The sequence below is a fragment of the Cyprinus carpio genome, chromosome B22 (genome assembly GCF_018340385.1).
Source record: "Cyprinus carpio isolate SPL01 chromosome B22, ASM1834038v1, whole genome shotgun sequence".
Lineage (NCBI taxonomy): Eukaryota > Metazoa > Chordata > Actinopteri > Cypriniformes > Cyprinidae > Cyprinus > Cyprinus carpio.
This window is the reverse complement of record NC_056618.1, coordinates 20334528-20351328: the sequence shown is the minus strand read 5'-3', so window position 1 is coordinate 20351328 and position 16801 is coordinate 20334528. Positions and strand designations below refer to the sequence as shown.

The window sequence follows — 16801 nt, the reverse complement described above, 5'->3', positions numbered from 1 at the left end:
CCCCCCTTTTTCCTTTCTCTCAGTCTCTCCTCAGCACGCCTTGCGCTTGAAATATTTATAACGCAGTCTTGCTAGTGCTTGTTTTCTTTCTTTTCCTTCCCCTGCTCCCCCCTTTTTCCTTTCTCTCAGTCTCTCCTCAGGTGCTTTGTATTTGCAGTCTGTGCACTAGCAAGACCGATTGTCAATTCAAAGCTCGACTCGGCGACCTATCACCACCATGTTTATTCTCTAAACGTTAATTTTGTGAGATAGGGTGGAATGTGACACCGATGGGGGCGACTCGGTTTACCGTGTTGATCAAACATGATAAGTGGGTGCTGACCACACAGTATTTCAGTAATAGGGTTTGATAACGGAGACGCTAGTGCTTTCTCAAAGTCAGACCGCTGGCAGGTTAGCATCAGCATTAGCACGGCTTGCATTCCAAAAGAATCGTGAATGAATCAAGGAGTGAATTAGTGCCCGGTAATTATGTTTATAATTAGCCCTGCGCTAGTATACACCAAATATTCAATGGCTTCACACAGCGGCGCTCAATGTTAGCACAAAGTACATATGAACATGTCTGCTAAACGAACTCCAGGAAAGAAATACAGAGGACAACTATATAAGGGGAAAACAGAAAATGTGGCATCAAACGGAGGGTAAAGTGAATTCAAACATATCTGAGTCTTAAAAAAGAAAGAGACAGAAAGTGAATGCACACGTTCAGTATAGCGCACGGTCTCCCTCTACACATTTTATATTTGTCTTCTGTGGGATAAACCGGACGTCCTCTGTGGTGCGTTGGCCTTATTCATGCACTGCTGAAATGCTCCTGAAGTCAATTAGTTTTAAATCTGTCAAGCGCCTATGCTGCTAACTGCAATTTAAGGCCGTGGCTTCGTGGTATAAACTGATTGTGTGTGTATGTCTGAAATAGGGAGTGTGTAGCAAGAGCATAAGTGTGTGTGTTTGTCCCTGTACAGTCATTAATTCACATCGGAGCACCACTGGGTTGATGCCACCAAGAGACCCACAGATAAAGTGAGGTCTAATTCTGAGTTTGCGGACAACTTTGTGTGTCTCCTAAGCAATAAGCAGGCCCACACAGAATATACACATTTTTCACCAACATTTTCTGTGCTGAGTGATTCTTGGAGACAAAAAGATTTAAAATATGGCACGCATTTATTTTATTTTCAGTCTGAAACCATGCATTGTCAAGCTCAGCATTACAATTTATTATTATTATTATTATTATTATTATTATTATTATTATTATTATTGCAATGTATATAATTTTAATTCTTTGACATATTTAAAGGCCATCATCAGTAACATTAATTAAATAGCCCAAAAAAAGTCAATGAAAAACAAAGCATATTTCACATTTTCACATATATATAATCATATAACACATTTTAGGTCAGTATTGAATGTCAATCCCAAGCACTTCTTTTCCATATTAATAAATAATCAGATTTTTTTTTTTTTTTTTTGCTTTAGTTTTTAATTATTTAGTGTTTTTAGGGTTTCAACTAAAACTTTTTTTTTCAGTTAGTTGCCAAGACAGCATTTCTAATTTTTGTTTTTACTTTGTAATTTCATCAAATATTTATATTTTATTCTCACATTATTTCAGTTAACACAATTGAAATACGTAAGAAATATGTAAGAAATGAGAAATATCAGCGTTGAATGAGTATTCTGTCAATTAAGTATTTATTCTCATCTCTGTGGACCCAGATTTCATGCAAGCAGTAAGATATAAAGATAATGCAAATTTATTTAGCCATCTACAATCCTAAATAATAAATTATTCAATTATGACGTGAATCCACCGTGTGTTGTGTTCAGCGAGCCGTCTGGCTGAGTTTAGATGCAGTCGCGAGTTTGAACTTCATTGTTTTTGTTCTTTCCCTCAGGAAGGATTATACAATATGCATTAGTTTTGTTTTTGTTTTTTTCCCTTTAAACCTGGCAGTATTTTCAACTTCTCTTCTTTCTATCCTCTCAGTTCTCAAGGTCATCGTTTATAAAACTTCTGTGGTTATTTGGTGATTATTGTTGTGCCTCTTTGATTGAAAGACTTTAAGATAACGCTATATTTCCTTATCATTTCATCTTGACACGCATTGTGCCTCCATCAAGACGTCAACTCGTGCAAAAAACGAAAACCAAACACATTCTCGTCTGATCTCCCCACTTTATCTAACTCAGCCTCATTGCGCTTGCTGATGTTTCTGGACCCTCTGCGTTAGTTCTATATTCAGCAGACGGCTCCGAGCTCTTTGCGAGGCTTTGCTTGTCACGGCTAGTTAGCTTCAGTCTCTCGCACTCCGGCATCCGGTGAGGAGAGAGATGGAGAAATAGAGCAAAAGTGTAATGTCTGAACTCTAAGCCCGGGTCAAAATCCACATTTGTGCCTTTTACTGCCCAGGGTAGAATTTGTTCTGAAGGGTTGCTTCAAGACAGGCTTCATATTTCTTTAAATTCTGGCCAATGATTTTAAGAAGGTAATAAGATCAAATAAACTGACCCTATCTCTCAAGACGGGTCTCATTGCTTATCATTCTGATTCTTCTTATCTTCTTTTGTATTTTGATAGTGTTTTACTAGAGCTTTAGGGCTATTTTATTTAAACTTTACTTTGTTATTGTTGTTAAAGTTGTGTTGTCATTGTACTGTTTTGCTTTGTGTGTGTGTGTGTGTTTGTGAGTATGTTTGTTGTTTGCTTTTCTTTGTTTTGTTTTTTGTTTTTGTTTTCTTTTATTGCTTTTTTGCTATTGTTTGTCTTTTGCGCTTTTTTTGCTATTTAATGTTTATCTTCTTTTCTTTCATTTACTTGTTTTTTTTTATTTTGTTTTTTTTTTTGTTATTTTTATTTTTTATTGATTTATTTTTATCTTTTTTTGTGTCTTGTACTTGTTTTACTTTTGCTTTTTTTGTTTTTATTTGTCTTGTGTTTATAAAAGAATGTGAATTTTGCTGTTTAGTTTTAAACATTTGTCTGATATAAATGTACAAACTGTTTAGATATATATAACTATAATATATATATATTAAGAAACTAAATAAGGTTTTTCTTGCTTAGTATTTATGACCATGATGGATTCTTTTTTCCCTTCCATTTCTCAGAGTCAGATGTTGCAGACTTCAACGGCAGGAGCTCTTTGCTTTACCGGTTTAATCAGAAGTCCACCAGCACTGTGAAAGACGTCATCTCTCTACGGTTTAAGAGCCAGCGTGCAGATGGGGTCCTTGTGCATGGAGAGGGACAAAGAGGCGATTACATCACCCTAGAGCTGCATAAGGGCCGACTGTCCCTGCATATCAATCTGGGTGAGAGAGAGCTCTCTATAGCCTTTTAAACTCAAAACAAAGGCCTGAAATGTACTCTACACAAGCTTGTGGCCACAAATGATTTAAAAAAGCTTGATTTCATGCATTTTCATGTTCAGAATTGTGGCAGATATTTGTAATGCATTCTCAGCATTGCCACAGGGGGCGCTGATGCAGACATTTGCAGGTTTGTTGTTTTGTGTGTGTGTGTGTTTCAGGTCAACTATTGAGCAAATTCCATTTTTAAAAACTTGGAACTATTTTATTTTAATTATATTATTGCTTTTTATGGTGATATGATCTTTAGGAGCACATCTCAATTTTGCGAATAATTTTGCTTTCGTGTGTCCAGGGACTATATCTGTGTTTTCATTCATGAAAGATAATATGCAAATTGCACAAAATAACATTTCAGTACACTAGCATAAAAATTATCCTCAGATCTAATTTATGTGGATTAAAAGCCACAAAAAAAACCAACAACAACAACAAAAAAAAACTTTTTTGGAGAGATTCAAAGCAATGTTTTTAGGTTATTCTGCTTCTTTGGGTTTTGTAGAGCTCTTCTATCACTGCAGCAAGAGGAAGTGTTCACAAGCAAAATCGTAGCATCTTACCGTAATCATATGAGAGGCAGTTGTGAAACAAAGATTTGATTAAGACCGCCAAATCTGCGGCGTAATCACATATAAGTGTATCGAGCTGTCACAAAGAGCGATCTAATGTTGAGTCCCAGTGCTTTCCGAGCCTCGTGTTCAATTAGCACCCGCATTCAGATGGAATAAGTTGCACGTTACGCTAAGAGCGGCGGCAAGCTCTGATTGCTAAGTATACTGAACCGAGATGATGTTGATGCTGTTTATCAGGACAATGTTTTTCTTTACATTTGCATTCAGCCACAAAAAGCTCTCAAAGCTAATTTCAGATGCCGTATATTGTCTCCTTCATGGGTAAATCTCACTATAATGTGTCTGTTTTATATTTCACTCCAAAATCAGAAAATGATTTAATTACTTAAAGAAAATGAAGAATATTATTTATGTATGTATTTATTTATTTTAATTTCCTTTGTGAGACAATTTTCATAACAAAAATCAGTTTGTTTTTTTTTAATTCACTGACACCATTAATTTGGTGTTTCTCCTCAATTAAAAAAAAATGTGCTTAATTGATATGCAATTAATGTGACAATTCAATGAATATTAATGGTGCTAAAAATAAAGCTTACTTTTCTTTATGCAAAGTATAATTTCATACTTCTTTCTTTTGATTTTGTGGTGAAATATGAGCTGAACATGTTCCTGACAGGCTTCTCTCACTTTGTCAAGATAGGCTGTTCTTTCTGTTCTTTTATCATCAATACAGCAGGTTTCTTTCCAGGAAGTTCAGAAGGATCAAACAGAGGAGACAGCACAAGGCACACCTTTCCTAATCTATTTATGGCTCATTTTGAGAATGTGCTGAAAAAAGAGACCATTTGATAATTTTCTTTCTAAGGTCTCCCATTATAAAGATGCTGTAAAATTAGCAACTGATAAAATCTTGGCTTCTGACAACATTTTAATTTGGTTTCATTTATTAGCATGATATAAATGGTATTTATGTGCACCTGTGTAAGTGTTGGTATTTTTAAATAAGATAAACACTATTAAAAATTGATCTAATTAAAAAAAAATAGAAATGAAATGAAAGCTGATGAAAACTGGGGAAAAAAAGATAGTTGGAGTGCTAAAATTAGCAAATCTGAAAATAGAAAAAAAAAGATAAAAGTACAAAATAAAAGTACTAAAACTTGAACTAAAAATAAAATAGAAACTGAAAATAGAAAATAAAAGCTAATTCAAAATATAACAGTTTTCAAATAAGACACAGTATGTTGTTAGTAGATTTCTCAAACACAAAAAAAATGGATATACTAAGGAAGAATGTAAACGATGACACTAAAATATAATTTAATACTTTTATATTTAAAAAATATTCTTGTTTTCTCTCAAGACGATGCTAAGATGCACCCTAGCAGCGGCCATGTCTCTGTGTTTCTGGGAAGTCTTCTGGATGACCAGCACTGGCATTCCGTCCTGATTGAGCGATTTAACAAACAGATCAACTTCACTGTGGACAGACTAACCAAACATGTGAGGACGGGTGGGCTGGATGATTCACTGGAGGTTGATTATGAGGTGAGAATGATTTTGGTTACTTTACTTTGTTTTATTTATTGCATTTTTTGCTCAGTATATTAGCAGATCCATATAGAGATCCTTAACAGTACTTTCACTGAAGACCCCAAGTTTCATGGCTTGTTAGGTTTGAGCTCACCTCACATTTAGCAGATATTTGCATCTTTAAATTTACACTGTTTTTCAGAAAAACAGATTTAATTTGATGAGTCATCCTAGACTGCAGTTTTTCTCCAATGAAATCCTACCTAGTATCAATTTATAATAAATAGTATATATTTAATTTATTGCTTTATAAGTACTTATTTTTTATTACTTTAAAGCATCTTAAATACATATATTTATTTATTATTAATTAGTAATTTTATACAATTGACAGTTCAGTCAGTTCTGTTCTTCTTTTGATCTCCTTTTCATTTAATTGTGTTTACATTGTCTATTTATGTTGTTTATATTGTTTATATGTTGTCGTTTGAACTGCATTTTAAGAAATGTTAGTAAATTAATGTAAAATATAATAATAAATTATTATTTATTATTAATAAAGTACACAAACATTATTAAAGCCAAACTTTTAAGTGCACTGAAGTGAATTACTGTTTGTAATAATTTTATTTATGTTTTATATACAAAGAAGTGCAGCAAATTGTCTATGCTGCACTTTGAAGAGAAATCCATGAAATACACTGTGCAAGTATCAGTAATAATAATAAATAAATAAATTTATGTTTTGTTTGTAATGTTGCATTCCAAAGAGAATTTTATTAAATATGCTTTAAAAGTAGTAGTAGTAGTAGTAGGAGTAGTAGTAGTAGTAGTAGTAGTAATATATTTCAATACTAATATTAGCTACTTTTGAATTTTATTTTATTTTGCCTCAAAAACATTACATAAAATACCAAGTCTACCTGTAACATGTTGGTTTAAAGAGTGGAAACATGGTGACCTCAATCATGTTATTTTGATTAGTTAAGAACATAACACCTCATGCCCCAAATCACTTGACTAATGACTGGACACATTTCCCACTATATTGTAAAACCTCTCCATCGCTGTTGTTTTTCCCATTCATTTCACAAAGCTCAGCTTTGGAGGAATCCCTCTTCCCGGAAAACCAGGCACGTTCCTGCGGAAAAACTTCCATGGATGTATGGAGAACCTCTACTACAATGGAGTCAACATCATTGACTTGGCCAAACGACGCAAACCTCAGATCTACAGTGTGGTGAGTATGTTTATTTTGTACATTTATTATTGATAATTTAATACATTTTGTTATTGTTGTTGTCATGGCCATGAAAAAGCCTTAAAATAAGAAAAATTTCCACAGGTCTTGATAAATTAGCAATCCCATTCTATCCATAATGGATGGTTCTTGACCAGAGTATTTAGTGATTTTTTTTCCCTAATAGCACCAGCATGGAAAGGTGTCAGAACTTTCTACAGCCAAGTCTGTTGCTTGTGTTAAATTTTGGTAGTGGGGCACAAACAGTGTTTGTAAAGAGATTGATTTATATTTTCATTCTCATTTGTTTTCACCTACATTTTTCCAGAAATGCATTTTAGTGCTGGTTTAGTTCTGTGTGGGACTGGTCAGCAGGGAGAGAAATGGAGCCATTTGGATTTTTTTGAGCCGTTGCCAGTATAGTATGGCACCACAAGGGAGCTTTTTAAGAGAATGAATTGTGGTTTTGTCCACATTATTCCCACAGCGCTGAGAGCCGTGTCATTAAAATATCTTTTAAAAGGAAGGCAATCAGTCTCCAAGAGCTGCTCTGGCCTTAGATTACACTTCATAAATGATCCGCTGATGAATATCTCATAAAATCGCACCTCGCTGAAGGTCTGGGGACTAAATTACAGTCATTTTGAAATGAAGGAGGGGTTTTAATGAGAGGGATGGCTTTGACTAATGACATGTTTCTGCTTATCTGAGTACACCAGAGAAGTGATGTTCATATGTCCATATTTTTCATATTGTTTTAGTGGTTATTTAGATATTAACCATAAATATACAGTTTTTAATAGTAGATTAAAGCAATAAGTCACCAGAGGCATGTTTTATGGTGGACTAACGGAACCACCACTGTACCTGCAGTGGGGCAGCGAGGTGGAACACAGGGACCCAACTCGGGTGACTTGTGAGCAGACAGAAGAGGAGTCTGCAGTGCAATGCTTACCTGGTTCCACAGGTTGGCAGAGGGTGCGTGAGTAGTGCCTTTTTTGATGCTCTCGAACTGTGCCGGCTGGTGAAGGAGGAGGATGAGCGTGGTCCAGTGTTGGTCCGTCCGTGACTCTCCGTGCCCTCCCAGGACCCAGGGACAGAGAAAACCACTCTCTTGTAGAGATTTTCCAGATTCTCCATCTGGCCCTCCTCCAGAGGAGGGAGAGGTGCCTTCATCATCCACCAAGTGCAGCTTCCTGCCTCTCTGGGTCACTCGGCCCTGGGCCGCTTGCTCTTTTGCTCACGGCCAGATTTGACGGGGGTCAGGATGGGTGGGGCGGCCTGCCTATGCCCAGCTCCACGGCGCCACTTGCTGGAGGCTGCTGTGGATGCAGCGTGGGAGCGAGGGCGGACGCAGGGGTCCACCCTTGACGATGGGTGGGGCGCTGTGGCCATTGGACTGGTGGAGGCAGCAGCTGCCCGCCTGGGCAGGGTGACACGTCATTCTGCTTCTGTGCAGCTGAGAGCTGCTGGGCCAGGCTCTCGACCGCGTCGCCGAAGAGACATGTCTGGGACACAGGGGCGTTAAGTAACCAAACTTTGTCAGCATCCCTCATGTCAACAAGACACAGCCAGAGATGGCGCTCCTGTACCATAAGTGTGGACATTGCATGACTCAGAGAACTCATGGTTACTTTCGTCGCTCGGAGCGCGAGGTCAGTAGCGGTTCGGAGCTCTTTCAGAAATCTGGATCGTGACCACCCTCATGTAACTCCATATCGTGTAAGGTGGAAGCAGCTTCTCCACAGGCCGTATAAGCATCGCTGGCCAGATGAGTTCCTACAGACCCGGGAGGGGAGGCACGGTTCACCCTTCTGGGTGGAGGGGGTATTAGGACACAACTGCATCACAACCGACCTCTCCACCAGGGGGACCCCATATGCCCCCTAGCTGCACCACTGTCGAGGGTGGTGAGGGAGGAGGAACCAGCAGATTGGTGCCGTCCTGACCTGGTGAGCTCCTCATGCACCTCCTGGAAGAAAGGCACTCAGACAAGACGCTGAGAACCAGCGTGAGCCACCACAAGAAACCAATCGTCCAGCCCTGGGGGGCTCGGGACACAGTGGAGATTTCCACTCGAGTCCTACCCTTTTGGCGGCCAGGAAAGCATAGCCATTATTTCCGGATCTGATTCAGGCATTGCTACAGTCCCGGAGGACAGCAGCGCAGCGAAATCTTCCTCTCCAGAAAGCTCTGCCTCACCCTCCGTTGCAGCGATCGACACCCGGTCGTCGAGAGGAGCGCCAAAGGATACTGCTGGTACGCTCCTTGTAGAGGACCCAACATGTTCTATTGACAGCTCAACTGGTTGCGGTGTGCAAGAGGAGTGATGGTCCCCCGAGGGTTGGTTCCCTGGAGGGTTTGCCATCACTGTTACCCTCAGACCGACCATGCTACTGCCTGAAGTAGCCCCCGCCTGGTGGTCGCCATTATGAGAACTAGATCCAGGCAGAGGCAACGGAGCTCCACCCCTTTGAGGAAACAGAGCTTGGCCAGCAACTCCGAGATGATCAGCTTCCCGCAATGACAACATGACTCATCCACAAACGCCACCTCGTGACCATCACCCAACGCCAGGTAACAACCGCATCCAGACTGGAAAGGGAACTGGATGGATGGATGGATACCTAGGTGGATGTGAATGGATGGATGTAGAACTGGATGGATGTAGAACTAGATGGATGTGAATGGATGGATGGGGAACTAGAGGATATGAATGGATGGATGAAGAACTAGAGGATATGAATGGATGGAGAACTAGAGGATATGAATGGATGGATGGACACCTGGATAGATATGAATGGATGGATGGAGAACTAGTTGGATATGAATGAATGGATGGATACCTATATGGATGAATAGAGAACTAGATGAATATGAATGGATGGATAAATCACAATAAAATCACAATCATGATTAGGCAAAAGCTGTGATTGTCATGCGCATCTTGTCAGTAAAGCACGGTTCTATGATCAGTAGTAAATCTCCATCTGAAGGCCAGAGGTCGCTCTTGCGCTGAAACTCCAAATACGCCCCACAGAAGAAATACAGGAATGCATATAATTATTATTCTGATTTTCATTATAATAAAGTATATAATAATGCAATGATAAATGACATAGCCTTTATCACTGCTTAGAATACTATGAAATGTTGTGTGCCTTATTCTGTGTAAGAAGCCACATCATCTCAAAAAAGGATTTATTTCAAACACTCGACTGACGTTATGAAGTGAATTTGGATTAAAAACATGTTATTAAATGTGGTATTTTCACACACTTTCAGATGGGGCAGCATTTACAACACAGAGCCACTGAGAATCTACGCAAACAGCTTTCATTATCAGAGCGATTTATTCGATTTCTTAATCGGGAAATTGTGGCCTAGTGGTTAGAGAGTTTAACTCCTAACCCTAAGGTTGTGGGCTTGAGTCTCAGGCCAGCAATAACAAGACTGAGGTGCCCTTGAGCAAGGCACCGAACCCCCAACTGCTCCCTGGGGGCCGCAGCATAAATGGCTGCCAACTGCTCCGGGTGTGTGTTCATGGTGGGTGTGTGTTCATTGCTGAAGAACTACATCTGAAGAACATTACAGATGAAGAACTAGATTAAGAACTGTATGGATGAGTGGGTAGATAGATAGATAGATAGATAGATAGATGTGATTTTTTTTCTTTCTTCTTTTTCTCTTTTTTTTAAGCAACTGTTTTAGTAGGAATATTTGGACATAAATCGCTGATAATGACAGTATTTTTATGACACAGTACCCAAATATAAATCCACAGACCTGCTTTATTGTTCCACATTTTCCCAGTATTGAGGCTCTAGGAATCACAGTCCTCTAAATCAAGCAACTTTTGTGAGTTCCCATTCTTATGGTCTCGTATTGCTAGTGGCTGTTTCCTCACTGTGATTATGTGTAATGGCTTGTCGTCGGCTGTCATATCTTGTCACATCAGTGCAGTGGACTACACCAGAGCACAGCTAATCACTGCAGCCATTAATCTGGCCCACATGCTGGATATTGCATCCTTTAATGGACCGGGAGGGAGTTCAGCAGGACTCTGGTACTAATGACGGAGAGGACCAAGTCCCACTTAGTCTGTGCCACCCTCTGAGATATTCACAGCGGACACCTCCGCTCTCTTTCTCAATTATGCAGTAAGTTTTCAGCTAGGCAAATATGCAGACTCCTAAGGGGCCTTTGGAGTCCAATTAGAGCCAGGCAATGAGGCATGGTGTCTCTTGAGCGACTAGCGCGATCATGGTGGGGCTTCAGAGCATATGTGGGATACACTGTGTCTGGGATTACTAGGGTCAAAAAGTCTCTGTTATACTGCATTTGAATTAGTGCTGTCAAAATTAGCTTTAACTTATGTGATTCATTCAGTTAAATGCATTAAAAATATTCAACACAATTAATGCAGGGTGGAGCTAGGGTTGGCCAACCCACTGACAACTACTGCTTCTGTATCTTTTTGTCTTGACAAGAATTGCATTTATTTAGATGCAGAACGTCTTTATGACCACATCAAACTGACTTTTCAGATGCACACTCTCAGTGACAGGCGCTAGTCAAATGAGTGCAGAAAAGATAGAGGTGACAAAGAGCTTCAGTAGAACAACGGTGAACTGCAGTCAGATGAGATGTTGTCAGGCCATATGTCAGTAAACACTAATTTTCCTTTCTTGTCAGCCATTATACTGTGCTCATTTAACTCCGCTTTCTAAAATAATGTGGTTCATCACAGTTGTTTCATGATTTATCAGCAGGGGGCAATTAATTTTTCACGTAGGGCCAGGTAGGTTTGGACAGCTTTTTTCCCTTAATAAATGAAATTATCATTTAAAAACTGCATATTGTATTTACTTGCATTATCTTTGTGTGATATTAATATTTGTTTGATGATCTAAATCTTTTAAGTGTGACAAATATGCAGGAAGCGACAAAAAAAACACTTTTCAAAATTAGCACTGTATGTGCATGCAATGTCATAGTTATGTTATCATTTCAGTCATGAAGTTACCAAAATAAGATGTGTGTCAGATCCAAGTCACATTCAGCAGTGGCAGCTCCTTAAAGTATAGTAGGCTAAATAACCTAATAACCCAGCTGCTATGTTGTCTGTTCATCAAAGAACAAAGGAAAGAAGAGGAAATCAATATAAATTTTGTAGCTTTTTAGGATTCATCTATATTTAATTTGCTGAATGTTTTTATAACTTCATTCAATTTTTTTGTAATGTTTTCCTACTAAATTTGACATTTATTACAATAGGATTAGGTGAATCCATTAAGTTCACTTAAAATTAGTAAAATTAAACAGTTGTTACTTTTTAAAGTCTAATAAATGTTAAAAATTGATAGCTCTCAATTATACTGTAATGTAGTATAGGTATCAACATTACATATAGTCAATGATTAAATATTTTCCTGTTAGGAAAAAGAAAAACAATTGTCCTAGACGATCAAAAAAGCATTGGTTTCATTCAGTGATACTCCCGTTTTTTATCCTATAAAGCACTAATTTGAAAAAAACCCACATGTTAAGAATTCACAAAATCAATGTTTAAGATAGTCCTTAAATTAAGGTTTTTGTTGTTAGCTTTAATTTAAAATATATTATTATTATTATTATTATTATTATTATTATTATTATTATTATTGTTGTTGTTGTTGTTGTTGTTGTTGTTGTTGTTATTTGTTTATTTATCAGAATATAGCTTTAACTTAGATACACTTCATTATGGAAATATGAATGCTGTTTTCTGTTGACTATTTTTTATATATTATATTATATTATATTATATTATATTATATTATAATTATAATAAATATTATTATTATTATTATTATTATTATTATTATAGTAATAAATAATATTTATTTTTGTTTATTTTTATGGAAGCAAGTAATAAATAATATTTTATTTTTGTTTATTTTTTACGGAAGCAAAGTAAGTATAATGCAAATGATGTTTAGAGCACCTGTGGTGTTTGGAGTTTTATTGGATTGTGTTTAGCTAGCGCTCTGTCACCTCAGACATGACATGCAGGCTGGAGGTGTTTCTGTGGTGTTTGGAGTTCTATCTGATACCACTTACCCAACCCTCTCACAATGCCACAGACAAAAAATGTCTGGAGCTGGTCCTGTTGTGGCTTGCTGTCTGAGACCACACAAGTGTCCTGTTGTGCTTTGCTGGCTGAGACCACACAGCAAAGAAGCGGATGGGTCAATGGATTTGTCCACTATTTTAAACGGATCATAAATCCAGTACCATTGGAATGTTGGTCTAAAACAACAGACCCCCTATTCTGTTTTCTGTTAGGAAACCTGCAGTCTTCGAAGTCCTGACATTTGATCTTACTGTTTTCATACCCTGCCGCTCAGAGAATCTGCCTGCCTGCGGGCATTTGAAAAAAAGAACATGTTTTTGCATTGATTTGTGTTTAGATTCGGGGAAAATTGTTTGTTATTGTGCAAACACTGAAATATTTACTTCACCAAAAATACTTTTACATACCCATCTCCTGATATATATATATACACATATAAATTAAACTCTTCCACAAACTGTCATTTCAGGGGAATGTGACCTTTACCTGCTCAGAGCCTCAACTGGTATCCGCCACCTTCTTGAGCTCCAGGCAGCAGTTTTTCCTGTCAACTTCCGTTGGACGCGCTGCCACTTAGGAAACACTGTCAGTAACGTTTTCAGTTCCAGACGTTTATTGGAACCGGGAAGGCTATGCGCTGCTGTCAGCTCAGACAGGCCTGGCTGAGGCCCTCTAGGAGTCGGAGAGACTGCTTTTGGCTTCTCGTTCATGGCCAGCTTAGACCACACACCACCACAGCATCAGCGTTGCAAAGCTCTGATAGTCCCGTCCATCGTGTTTGATGTCTACTAGTGTACATGTGTGTCTTTCTGAAGTTTGAATCTTGAGGGTTTGAACCTACAACCTTCTGCTTGTCAGCCCAAATCTTTATCTCCTCGTCCAAAATACACTAAATAATAGTGTAATCCAAATAAAAATAATAATAATAATAATAATAATAATAATAATATTATTATAATAAATTTTTTCATATTATTTAAATATACTAATAATAATAATAATAATATTATTATTATTATTATTATTATTATTATTATTATTAACAAATAAACAAAAAGATTAGTCTCCAGCACACTGTTATCATCATCATAAATATTTTTTAGTTTAAAAATATTGATATTTATTTGTTCATTCATTTACTAATATATTTATCCATTCTATAATTAAATACTGAATCAAAATATTCCAAAAGGTGTATTTTAGGTGTAATATTTTCCTAAGCATACCACACAGTATTTTACTTTATTATTTTTTTTCAATAAAAAAAAGAAAATGCTGCATAACGCGATACAGTTGCAGCCAATCAGAACATATCTGGTGTTTATTATACAGTTTTGTGATGTGGGATTTTGGACCAATGAGATTTCATTGTAAGCTGAGCTAACCATCACAACACAATATAAAGTTATAAACTACTCAAACTATTTGGCAGGCACACCTGTATGAGAATTTACGATACAAAAATATTATTTCTGAAGTATTATTTGATTATTATATTATTTGAAATATTTGAAATAATATTATTACATAATATTTACAATCTTTTTAAACGTATTAAATAATAATTACAATAGCTATAACATCATGATTCAATTCAAGTTTATTATTTTATAGCGTTTTTTTACGATATTACAAATCGTTGCAAAGCAACTTTACAGAAAATTACGTTTTTAGTTTTCTAATCTACAATTTTTCATAGTAGCTTATCAGTCTATGTGAAATTACTGTCAATTTATGTACATATGGCAGAAAATGTACGGAAAAAAAACAAAAGAAAAATGACACTAATCAAATAGACGATAAACACTATTAACAGCAATTATTATATGATGCAATCAAACTTATAGCAAAATTTGGTCGTTCTCTATGTTGTTTCGCATGCATACCATCATCCCTGGATCCATACATAAACACTTGTAAATCCTAGTTGCAAAACAGAGAAACAAAAGTCAAACAATTAAAGACATAATTAGCATAGCTGCTGTTCCAACCAATCAAACTTAAAATTAATTAGTTTTCATTTCAACCATCAAGCTAAGGAAAAGATTAACCAAGTAATGCGCATTTGATCAGATATAACTGCAGTACAAGATTATGAGATAAATTATTTGAATGCTTGGCCAAAGAGATGTGTTTTTAATCTAGATTTAAACATTATACTTTTGTTAATAACAATAAAATAGTTGTTGTTATAATAATCAAAATAACATCTGCAGTAGCTATTATTATTATTATTATAAGTTTTATTAATTAAAAATAATAAAAATAACAATAATAAAATCCATAAACAGTATAGTAATCCATAAACAGATAATAATAATAATAATAATAATATGTACATTAATCTTTTTAATCTTTTTTTCAAATATTACTAATAACAATAGCTATAACAATACTTATACTTTTGTTAATAACAATAAAATAATTATTCCTGTAATAATTATAATAACAACTGCAGTAGCTATTCTTATTATTTGTATTATTATTATTATTATTATTATTTTGTCTTAAATATGCCAAATCAGTGAAAATATACTGGTTGTTTTGTCGCTGCAAACAGCTGTTGATACAAACACCCCTTTAGTCTAATTATAATTAGCTTAAATTAAGAACAACAGATGTGAAAGGGAAGACCCTCCAAGGGATAAATATACAAGGTTATGCGCTTGTTTTCATATTTGCGTCTCCGCCGTACACAGCATTGACAAAATACAATCCCACTTGCGTACGTTCACCCTAAAAGCGTTTACCGAGAATTCAAACAGGATTTTTAGTTGTAAAACACTTTTTGGCAGGCACACCTGTATGTCGACTGAATTTTGGATGCGGCTGTCTGGCAGGCTGCCATCGCAGACGGCAAACTGAATCTCTGCACGTCCCTCTCAAGGGAAATAGTGGATTCTCTGCCGGGCTGACATATGCAGATTAACTCGTTGCGCTCCAGCGCACAAACCCCAGATCTGTCAATCATTCGCCCTGATTAATGTGCAGCATTTGAGGCGTAACATCGCTCCGTGTCTTCCTCTGCCAGGTCAGGCTCTGAGTGACGGCCAATGGCACACGGTGTCCATTAGCATGGGAGGTTTCCAGGTTTCCCTCTCGGTGGACGACAAGCCACCGTCCACCATGCAGCTGAAGGACATTGCACAGCCTGGGAGGAGTCTGGTAATTGGAGGTAGGGTGCTAGTGCATTTAAACAAACAAACTAAGCCCTTAGTTTTACAATTAAAAGCATGGATACATACAACAGAATTGTGTGGGCTGTAATTAGAAAATACACTTCTTTTGGTTCTTTATCCTGCAAGCTTTATCATGGATTACTGGATGCTTAATTGTGAAGAATACACACACATGTCACCCGAAAATGAAAAGAAAGGAAAATGAAATGATATTATGCAAAAGTGAAGACTACATTATTTTAGAACCAATAAAATATTTTACATTGAGAGAGAATTTTCATGAAAATTTAGCCCCAACTGCCAATTCACTTTACCCTAATGCAAAAATTAATATATAAAAAGTGATACATTAGTGCTAAATGATAACATTAAATTACTGTATTACAGTCATGAGGATCAAACTTTCACAAAAGAAACAGTTGTAATGATCATTCACTTATTGGTTTCAATATATATTGGTTTTGAGGTGAAATGTGGCTAATATTTCTAAATAAGTATTAAAAAATTTTACTGATTGTGACTGATAACACACTTATTATGACTGAAAGAGCTAATATAGTCAAAACATAGTTACACAGGAGATAAATAAACCCAATATATTGACAAAATATAATCAGTGAAAAGATAAAGCTTTACTTTTAGTTTTAACTTTATTGCTTTTAACAACCAAGGAGTAGTTTTTCATTTAGATGATTCTGTTTACGTTTATTTTCACACAATTACTTTAGGATCAGTTTTAGTATTTTGGTATCAGAGATACTATATAGTTTTTTAATAA

At 36.5% G+C, this 16801-nt stretch overlaps 1 pseudogene; it reads left to right on the top strand.

The window, feature by feature from the left end:
* The window catches only part of LOC109051285, a 47906-nt pseudogene that overhangs the window by 2236 nt on the left and 28869 nt on the right, over window positions 1-16801 (top strand).